Source organism: Mastomys coucha, unplaced genomic scaffold (assembly GCF_008632895.1).
Source record: "Mastomys coucha isolate ucsf_1 unplaced genomic scaffold, UCSF_Mcou_1 pScaffold19, whole genome shotgun sequence".
Lineage (NCBI taxonomy): Eukaryota > Metazoa > Chordata > Mammalia > Rodentia > Muridae > Mastomys > Mastomys coucha.
The window spans coordinates 5,862,001-5,873,021 of NW_022196901.1; the positions used below are offsets into that span (position 1 = coordinate 5,862,001).

Genomic DNA, 11,021 nt, shown 5'->3' on the forward strand with positions numbered 1-11,021 from the left:
GCCCTGGCTGTCCTGGAACTCACTCTGTAGACCAGGCTGGCCTCGAACTCAGAAATCCATCTGCTTCTACCTCCCAAGCATTGGGATTAAAGCGTGTGCCACCACTGCCTGGCAACCTGAATATTTATTTTAAAGATATTCTAGAATGTGATTTGAATTCCAGAATTCAAATTCTGTAGTTACTCCTACTTTTCTTCTTAGTCAGTATGCAGTTAGATTATGCATAAGATGTTAAATATACTTGAATTTAAGTAGCTTGGATTTAAATGTCTTATAGAAAAATAAAGATGAGAAATATTATCTTCCCTAACAGAAATTATGACACAAAAACATTTACAGCATATTAATGGCATTTACTATGTGTGATTTCCTGTGTTCCATGTATTGTAAAGACTCATGAACATCATCATAGATTCAATATTGATGAAATTTCTTCCCTTATTATTTTCTTTCCATCTTCATCCCCCACCCCCACCCCACCTTACTTTGAGACAAGGTCTTGCTGCAGAGCTGAGACTGTTCTTGAACTCATGATCCTCTTGCCTCGGTTTCCTGAATGCTAGTATTACAGGCACATGTTACCATACAAATTAATTTTCCTTTTTCTTTTTCTTTTTTTTTTTTCAAGACAGAGTTTCTCTGTATAGCCCTGGAACTCACTCTGTAGACCAGGCTGGCCTCGAACTCAGAAATCTGCCTGCGTCTGCCTCCCAAGTGCTGGGATTAAAGGTGTGCGCCACCACTGCCCGGCTTAATCTTCCTTTTTTAAAAGTTAATTCAATAATATAAAAGTATTTGGACTATTATGGTGTGGATTCTGTCTCATGATCTTTACTATGTATTCAAACATGGAAGTAGATTATCATCTACTTTTGTTTGCTACAAACAAAAGACTTTTTTCAAAGTAAAAAAAAAAAAACTATGTAATTTTTCTTTCCGTACGGTGTATGAATCCTGTTAATATGCTGTTGGCATTCCAAAACTTTGGGAGGGCGGATGGGTATCTGAATGCTTGTAGAGCAATGAGCAACTTCCTCTATTCAGTCCCCACTTCACTCTGGTTCAACCCTATCTCATATTCTTCTAGAAGGCTTTCCTCTGGGCTGTAAGTGAATTCCAGCTCAAACCCTTTCTCTCCAAATCCTTTGTTTTCTGTCTGTGTCTCATTTCTACCCCTGTTTAATCCTGTAATCTGGAAAGCATCACCCTCTACCCTTTCAGCTGCTTTTCTTTTGCAGTAAATGATGCTGAGACTTGTTGGGTTATTAGGAAAGAGAACTGTTGAAACATGTTCCAGTTGTTCAACAGCTGGAAAATTTCATTGTCAGGGGAATGGAGGTCTAAGGTCCCATACACTTCTATCCAGTGAGGATCAAAGAAGGGATACTATGAAAGTGAACTTTACACAGAGAACATCAGGCCTTGCTGAGAAAATATTTAAGCAGAGCCTAGAAAAATGAGAACAAATATCATAGAAGGGGCTAGGAGATGGAAGGTATTTATCCATACTAGTGCAGTAAAAAACACATTTATAGAAAGTTACTTTCCTATATAGCCCCCCCCCAAAAAAACAAGGGCACAGCTCATGCAAGTGATAGACCAAGTCCTGTTCAGATATCAACTGACTTTAAAAGTTTATTTCCCTTTGGAAAGAACATAAGATCAACCATCTTGCTAAATTCTTTTAGTATGAATGTATGAAGCACTATGACTTTGAATGACTTAGTATGACTATGAAGCACTTAATTTAGTATTAATGTATGAAGCACTATAACATGCACACACTCTCACGGACACACATACACACACACACAGGAACACACACACAATGTGTGTGTACAGTCTTGTGCAGAATGTTTCTGGAGCTTAGTCATCTATCTTAAGATTTTATGCCCATTAATAAGTAATTCCAATTTTCTCCTCCCCACAATCCCTCATGACTACCATATTGCTCTTTGACTTTATGAGTCTTTGATTCTACAAGTTTGACTATTTTAGACACTTCATTTAAGTACAATAATGTATTTGTTTCTGTGACTAATTTCATTTTGCATCATATGTGCAAAGTTTATCTATGTTGTTAGATGTTGCAGAACTTCCTTCTTTTTAACTTGAGTGAGGGTCTCCCTAGCTCTGGGGGTCTTTCATTTGGGGGCTCGTCTGCGGGACTTACGCCCACCCTTGACACTATATTGTTTCTTGGCCTTTTGGCTAAGATCAAGTGTGGTACCTGTTCTCATCAGTTTAAAGGACAGTATTCCTCAGACTAGAGTTGAGCACATGCCCTAACAGAACTAAGATGATATATTACCCACCTCTATTATGTGAGAGTTTTAATTTGTCAGCATATAACACAATATTTCAACTTATTGGATACTTAACTGTTCTTTGATATAAACAAAACAATTGTCTTTAACCAAAAGAATTAGAAACTGAACATTTTTTCACAGTAAGTAGTCCCTGTCCACAGAAGAACACAGTCTTTTTTCAGAGTATCACCACATTAAGAAATAAAATAAATGCAGTCATTTACTATTCTTCAAAAGGAAGGTCAATTTTAACACTATGGCACATCTGCTGCTCAATTCTTGTTGATTTAGATTTGACATTTTAAAGCATATCATTTAACCAGCAGGTGTCTCTATTGTCCAGTGAGATCTTTTCAAAGTAGTAGCATTACCAGTAGATGGAAATATGGAGACTTCAATTGCTAGTGATATGTATAGAAGATCACAGAGATGAACTCAGGCCCAAATCCAGTAATAAAAACCCAAGAGTAGGTACTGTGCTCTGAATCCAAATAAGGCAAGGATGTGTTGCAGATTGATGCTCATTTCTTTTAGTCAGTTCACTACTTTCAGGAGCTCACACATTTAGGATATGCATACTCATTCTATTTAGCAGATATTCTTGAGAACCCACTTTGTGCTGAGCATTATTTTAGACACAGAGAATATGACTGTACTCAAGATAGACGAAATTTCTGCCTTCATAGAATCTACATTTTGGGGGACAGCTCACATCTTGACATGTTGCTTTGAAAGGCTGGAAAATTCAAGAATTTTTTTTTTTTTTTTTTTTGGTTTTTTGAGACAGGGTTTCTCTGTATAGCTCTGGCTGTCCTGGAACTCACTCTGTAGACCAGGCTGGCCTTGAACTCAGAAATCTGCCTGCCTCTGCCTCCCAAGTGCTGGGATTAAAGGCGAATTCTAGAATTTTAAAATGAGAGCATTTAATAGAAATGTATTGGTGAGAATGTATAATGTATAACCTTTACCTAAAAGGACATGGAAAACCTCTGTAATGAGCCAGAAATGTAAACTAGCCAGTTTCAGGAACCTGCTGGCCACAAAGGCCCCCTTAGTTAGGTCCAAGAACAAAAAGTAGGATATGAACCATCTGGGTGGTTCTAGGGAGCGGTCAGCCATAAAGAAGATAGCATTGACCAATCTACATTCCTCTTGACAATGTTTTACTTATGACCCTGACTCAACCAGGGGTTGGGTCCCTTTGGAATTTTCCACTGTTTTTGTGTTTCCTTGGTAACCCTCTCACCCCCCTAGTTTGTGATTTTTCCCTTTAAATAACCTTCACTTCTTGTGTTCGGGGGTCGAACTCCTCTGGCCTGCCAGGCTACGTGTTTGACCCCAGATCTGGCTTATCCCCAATAAACCTCATGCGCTTGCAGCAAGATCGGTTTCTCGTGAGTTATTGGGTGGTCGTGTCATCCTGAAACTTGAGTGAGGGTCTCCCTAGCTCTGGGGGTCTTTCAGCTTGTAGTTTTTGGCTGTCTTGCTTTGTTCCAGCCTGGTTGCAGGTGCATACCCTCCCAGGAGCTATCTTGGATCTGCAGATGAAACACACAAACACACTTTAGCTCATCTTAACCTGCCTTATTGGCTCTGTGGCTGGGCTCTCTGGCTTTCCCTTCCCTTTCCTCCTAGTTCAACACATCACCTCTTAATCTGGCCTCAACTTAGTTGCCAAGTTATCTTTCCTCCTAGCTCAACACCTACATCTGCCCTCAGTTGGTTGTCCAGTTCCTTTCCTCTTAGATTAATACCTTTAAATCTGCCCTTAGCTTGGTTGCCCAATTACTTTCTGTTAAGCCCATGGGCCACTTTCCCTTTCCACCTACATTTTGGAAGATCTCCCCTGCATCTCAGAGTCTATTCTGTCTCTCTCCCCACTGAGTATTGTTGCAGATAGCTCTAGGGCTATTTGTAATTTGATGCTAATTCCCTTCTCCAGTGAGGGGTTGCAAACAAGGAATGAGTTAGCACTCAGGTGATTTCCTGGGCTAGTGAAAAGGAAGGTAGAGCTGAAAGTTGTTAAAGGAAGGAGTGGGAGAGAGAGATGACACAGAAGAGGAGGTGGAAGGAAAGCAGAGTAAAAGCACATGGCCTGGAGAAACTGCAAGTTATAAGGGGTCTCATAAGGGGAAGATGATAGTGTAGTAGTAGATCTGCCTAATTTAGGCACACAGTTTGTATTCATATTAATTGAGTTGTGTTTTCATTGCTGGGGCATATTTGGGTTGGAGTTTTTGTTGTTTGTTTTTGTTTTTTGTTTTTTGTTTTGGTTTTTTGAGACAGGGTTTCTCTGTATAGTCTTGGCTGTCCTGGAACTCACTCTGCAGACCAGGCCAGCCTTTAACTCAGAAATCTGCATGCCTCTGCCTCCCAAGTGCTGGGATTAAAGGCATGCACTACCACTGCCCAACTTGGGTTGGAAATTTACCACAACAGAGTATCTCAATTCGCCTTCTCTTCTCTCATAGCCAGTGGGAACCTGGATATCCCTCCTCTTTCTTTCTGCCCAGTCATTAGCCACTGGCATCTTTATTGATTGATCAAGAACCAATTGGGGACAAGGACCTTCAGCATCAGTACTCACAGATTCCTGATTAAATCAAAGCATCAGAACCACTCCTCTACAGTAACACATCTAGATCACACCATGCAATGTCTTGTGGTTAGGATGTCAGTTTACTACATCACTAGCAACTGTCTTTAAATATTTCCTAATTAACTTAATGAGAAATGATGACAATGTATGAGTCAAATTACCTGCTATCTTTACATTAAGCCAAACTGGAAATATTAGAAAAGATGGCCAGTGTCCATTGTTCTTGTTTAGTCAGTGCATTGTGAGTGGTGCCTGTGCTCTGAGGTATTAGAGATCATTTGTTTTTACACAAAAAGTCAATCATAAGACAAGAGAACTGTTGTGTTTGATGATGATGATGGTGATGCTGCTGTTGATGTGTGTGTGTGTGTGTGTGTGTGTGTGTGTGTGTGTGTGTGTGTGTATACAGGGGTGTGAAGACTGCAGGCCAAGTATGTTCCTCAATCACTCTCTACTTTGGTTTTAGCCTGGCTCCCTCACTGAACTGGAGCTCACTAATTCGATTAGACTGACTTGTCAGTAAGCCCAAAGTTCCTTTTTCTGCTTCCTTCACACTCATACATACCTATTATAGGTGCCCTGCCTTAACTCCCTGATTTTTTGTTTTGATTTTACATGATAGTGACAGTAAAATTTATAACTTTATACTATGGCAAGTACTTTACCAACTAAGCTATCTCTGTAATTCTCAACCTTGTTTTTAATACTTCTCTAATAATTTATGATTATGTTGTACTAAATATAACCATATTAAATTAAACTTCAAAGCATAATACTTTTGTTACACTGCATCTTAAGTAGGTAGTGAAGACAAATAATACACAGTTACTTAATTGAATGAGATTAAACTAACAGAATTAAAAATGCGGCATTTCCATGGGCCTGTTGAGACTTGAGGATAATATATATAATCATATTTTATAATTATAGTCATTATATCAGTACTATATCTGTTTGAGTAAGCCTGGGTAAGGAAATAAGTGACTTCAGCTGTAAGAAAAATTGCTAACTTTTCCCTATATCTACTTATATTTAAAATGAAGATTTGTAGAACTTTGATCTTTGTATTGGTTCAACCTGGTGTAGAAAGATAGAAAGCTATTATACGCACTACTTGAAATAAGGTGAATTTCCTTTCTCTATTCCACTGCACTAGATACGCTGTGGTTTTTGTTGTTGTTGTTGGTTTGTTTTTACATAGCCTCTTTTTGAATGATGTTTCACTTTTTTCTTTAACATTGCCAAAGAACTGTATGCGGTGGTGCTATTCTCTATTAATGACATTATTGATCTTGATTAAACTTTCTTGACTCTCTTCTGAGAAGAAACCCATTCTACTTTATCATTGCTAATCAACTGAAGGAAACATCTAGTAATACAACAATGCCCTATACATTATAGTATGTTGTTTGAAGTAGTAATAGTAAATAAAGTACTCTTTAATGGCTGACTAATGCAAATGATATAAGTGAATCTATGTATTTCTACCTGTCTTTTTACCATAACAACATTTTGATAAAATTAAGAATTAAAGAATTTCAGAATTATATTTCTTACCCTTGCACACTGTTGATAGGAATATAAATTAGATTACGTGTTATAGAGAACAGAATAGATCAAGCAGTCCTACTACAGGCATACAAGCAAAGGGAAGGTAAATCAGCATGTCATAGGAACATTGACCCTCATGTTTATTGTACTACTGTACATGACAGCCAAGAAATAGAAACTAGCCAAGTTTCCATGGAGCAATAAGTGGAGAGACATAATGTGGGAAAAATACTTACTCAACATAAGAATTAAAATGTTGTCACTTGTGACAACATAGATGGAGTTGGGAATCATTATGTTAAGAGAAATAAAAAAGACACATAAAGACAAGAACCATATGCTCTCAGTCATATGTGGAAATGGAAATAGTTGCATGAAATAGATGTATAGTAATTATAAATATCTGTGGAATTTATTGTGAAATGTGGATAATGTAATAGTTATATCAGGGTAAATGGCATAACTGTCACCTCTGTAATGCAGTACTTTTTATACTTGGATCCAGGAATTCCAATGTTGGAATGCTTGTCTTCAACATTGTATCATAGAAGTAGAGGTTAGAAGGGCTATGTACCTGGGAATTACTAGTGTTTTTAGAAGATAAACAATATGTAGAGTGTCCTAGACTATACAGATGCCTCTGAATTCCCAAAGGGCAATTTCCTGAGTCCTTTCCAGGGGTGCTCAGATTAGATCAGAATGATATTAGGCATAATTCAATGATATTGAATCCAGTCCCCCCACAGGAGTATGGAAAAAGTTTTATGTTTGAGGCTTAACATTATTACATATATTTTTCAACATATTTTAAATATAATTGACACAAGCCCCTGCAAACCATAGTGTGTGCAGGAAACAAATACCTGGAACACAATAGTTATTCCTTTGTTATGTCACTAAAAATCCAAGCACTCACAGAAATGACCTTGCAGCTATATGCTAATAATTAGTTGGCAGAACTTACCTATCTAGGCAGCTGAAGAGTCATTAACAACTCAAACAGGACAGGATGTTCTACTTGACTGATGAGACAGTCTCAGTTCCTCTTTTACAATGTACTTAAAGAGTGTACCGACTTGTCTAAATCCAAGCATCTCAGGAGATGGCCTTGCCCTGTCAACTAACAAAGATCATTCTTCTATCTCAGGGACTTACGTAGGGTGTCCTGATGAAGCTTGGTTTACATTTCTTTGAGTCTAGCTAAGTTTTCTCCTTGAGAGTTTCTAAGGGTAATGAGGCCCGTTAGGCAATGAATTATTTTGTAATTAGGCATGTCTCTGTCTGTCAGAAGTACATAGTTGTCCATGTGTTGTATAATTTTCACTCAAAGGATAAGCTATAGTCTCTTCAGGCTCTTTTGGAAAGAATAGAAATTGACTGATCCGTTTTGTTTTCTCCATTGATTAATCATGATCAGAGCACAAAATGCAGTAGTAAAAATTTGGAAGTATTCTTAAAATCTGGTCACATTTCAGCCAAGATAGAGATTCATACCTGATATCTATTTTTCAGGGGCTAAAACTAATACTATGTTAATTCCAACTAAAGTGCTTGTAAATTGCTGACTCTATGGCTGCTGTAACAAGTATAATTGTGACTTTGTGCCCACTTCCCCTTCAATTTACTTCTTATGTAACTGCTCAGAGAGGGGAATTCATGAGTTTTCTTCAATGGAATGGTACTGGACATCTCAATCACTCTCCAGGACAGGCCATGCACTCATGGGTAGTTGACCAGCACAAAATAGACTACATGATATTTTGTAGGATCTTTGTCATCACTTGATGTTTCCTCTCTCTTTTAGAATTTGTTTTATTGGCTTTTTTGAGAAAGGGAGGCAGAGAACATGAGAATGGGAAGTCAGAGAAGTGGGAGGATCTGGGAGGACTTGGGGGAGAAGAAGGAATATGATCAAAATACAGAGTATGAAAATTTAATAAACATAAATGTGGAAAGAGTATCACTGGAATGCTGTGCTGTTATTATTAAAAAAAAAATTGTAAGTTTTATTTGTACTTAGTCCTGCTTTCAGTACTGTTGGGTTTTGATGATATTCAGTGTCAGCCACTGTTTCACATCTCTTACTTCATAAAATCAATGTGATATTTTCTTAATACCTAAATCCAAAGTCCAGAGTCACTCAGTGAGTTCCCTATTTTTCTGCTGCTTTTCAAGACTTAATGAGATCACAGCTGTTTCTTCCTCTAATTCTTGCACTGAAGCATATTCTATCTTAAAAAACTGGGTCTGTTTTATTTTTGCTATGAAGCGACTCATTGATAGAATTTAGAACAAGTTTATGAGAATCAAACTCTTTAAAGGAGGAATCACCTCCTATCATTTGTCTTGCTTCATAATAATTCTTGATAATTTCTTCTCTGAAGAAGCTCAAAGCCAGCTCATTTTCTTGTCCATAGCATTTTAGCAGACTGGCATTCTGTGTAGAATAATGACTCTATTGATTCCCCGTATTTTACTTCCTTCTACAGTAAGAGAATATGTGAGTGCCAGATACTGATTATATTCTGAAGCCCCCTGTGAATCCAAGTGTAATTGTCTGACCAATGTGATCTAGTCAAAGCTGAAGAGCACATGATTTTCTACTAAAGGAATGTGCCCTCCCTTCTAATTCACCTTTCCCTATTTTTTCTGGCTGTAATGTGGATGTGGCTATAATAAAACATCTTAACTCTATAGATAATGGCAGCAAGAATAAGAAAAAAAAAGACTAGATTTCTGGAGTCCTCAAACTATCTTTGGGTGATTATATCTTGCCTGTTATGTGAGACAGAGGTAAATTTCACTGTTTTTATATTTTCATATTTTGTGTGTCTGTGGCTGAGTTTATTATATAGTCCAATCAATAAAAGCAATTTTTATTCTAAGAGGAAATCAAGGAAACCAAACTTTATCCTCCTTTTTATATTGATATGTAACTTTCTGTAAGCAGGGAAGACGAGTGATATTTTCTTTTTTTCTTTTTTTAAAATTTTTTTTTAAGTTTTATTGCATTACAATGAGAAAAGTTACATGATTTCAATTTATCTGAATTTGTTAACATTTAAAAACATATTTTAAGTAAATAGAATTAAATCACATTCTTGTTTTTCTTTTGTACCCCAACTCCTCCCAGAGACTCCCCACTTCAATACATACAATATCTTTTTTGTCATATTCTTTAAAATTTATAAAATATTATAACAATAAAATTAGTATTATAAAAGTTGTTTGATATAAAACAACAATCAATTTAACAGTCTTATGTAGATGCTTGTCTATGGCAATACTGAAAATACATACGTTTTTCCTCAATATAAATTTTAAATAACCCCAAGTCTTCCACTAGCCTCCTTCACATGAAGATGAAGAACTCTCAGCTCTGCCTGCACCATGTCTGCCTGATGACACCATGCTCTTACCTTGACATTAATGGACTGACTCTCTGAACCAGGAAGCCAGCCTCAATTAAATGTAGTCTGCCAGCCCAGTGGTTCAGGTTCCTTCAGGTCCTACAACACCCAGAGGAAGCTCTACTCCCAGGTGCTCTAACACCCTCAGGATCAGAGGTGAGGAGGACACAACATCTGTCTGAATACCAGGAGTAACTAGGACTGGCAGGACCAGGCACACAGGAATTCTGCCAGCCCAGTGGCTCAGATTGCTTCCATTTTTCTGGGCCTACCTGTGCCCTGAGCAGACCTTGAGTGCAAACTCTGCAGTCATTCCCAAAACACCCAGAGTAAGGGAAAAAGGTCAAGTAACATATAAAGGCAGACCTATCAGAATTACACCAGACTTCTCACCAGAGACTATGAAAGCTAGAAGATCCTGGGCAGATGTCATACAGACCCTACAAGAACACAAATGCCAGCCCCGGGTACTATACCCAGCAAAACTCTCAATTACCATAGATAGAGAAAACAAGATATTCCATAACAAAACAAAATTTACACAATATCTTTCCACAAATCCAGCCCGGGGTGGCATTTGTGTTCTTGTAGGGTCTGTATGCCATCTGCCCAGGATCTTCTAGCTTTCATAGTCTCTGGTGAGAAGTCTGGTATAATTCTGATAAGTCTGCCTTTATATGTTACTTGACCTTTTTCCCTTACTGCTTTTAAAATTCTTTGTTTAGTACATTTGGTGTTTTGACTATTATGTGGTGGGAGGCATTTCTTTTCTGGTCCAGTCTATTTGAAGTTTTGTGGGCTTCTTGTATGTTCATGGGCATCTCTTTTTTTAGGTTAGGGAAGTTTTCTTCTATGATTTTGTTCAAGATATTTACTGGCACATTACCTTGAGATTCTTCACTCTCTTCTATACCTATTATCTTTAGGTTTGGTCTTCTCATTGCATCCTGGATCCTGGATGTTTTGGGTTAGGAGCTTTTTGCTTTTTGCTTTAGACTGTTATGTGAATGTTTTCTATGGTGACTTCTGCCCCTGAGATTCTGTCTTCCATCTCTTGTATTCTGTTGGTGATGCTTGCATCTATGATTCCTGATTTCTTTCCTAGGTTTTGTATCTTCAGGGTTGTCTCTCTTTCTGATTTCTTTATTGTTT

At 37.6% G+C, this 11,021-nt stretch overlaps 1 non-coding gene across 1 annotated transcript; it reads left to right on the forward strand.

Moving 5' to 3' along the window:
• Nucleotides 1-2,191: 2,191 nt before the first annotated feature.
• Nucleotides 2,192-2,380, forward strand: LOC116097647. Its single transcript, XR_004121492.1, has one exon. It is a non-coding gene; the product is annotated as a U2 spliceosomal RNA (small nuclear RNA).
• The last annotated feature ends 8,641 nt before the right edge of the window (nt 2,381-11,021 follow it).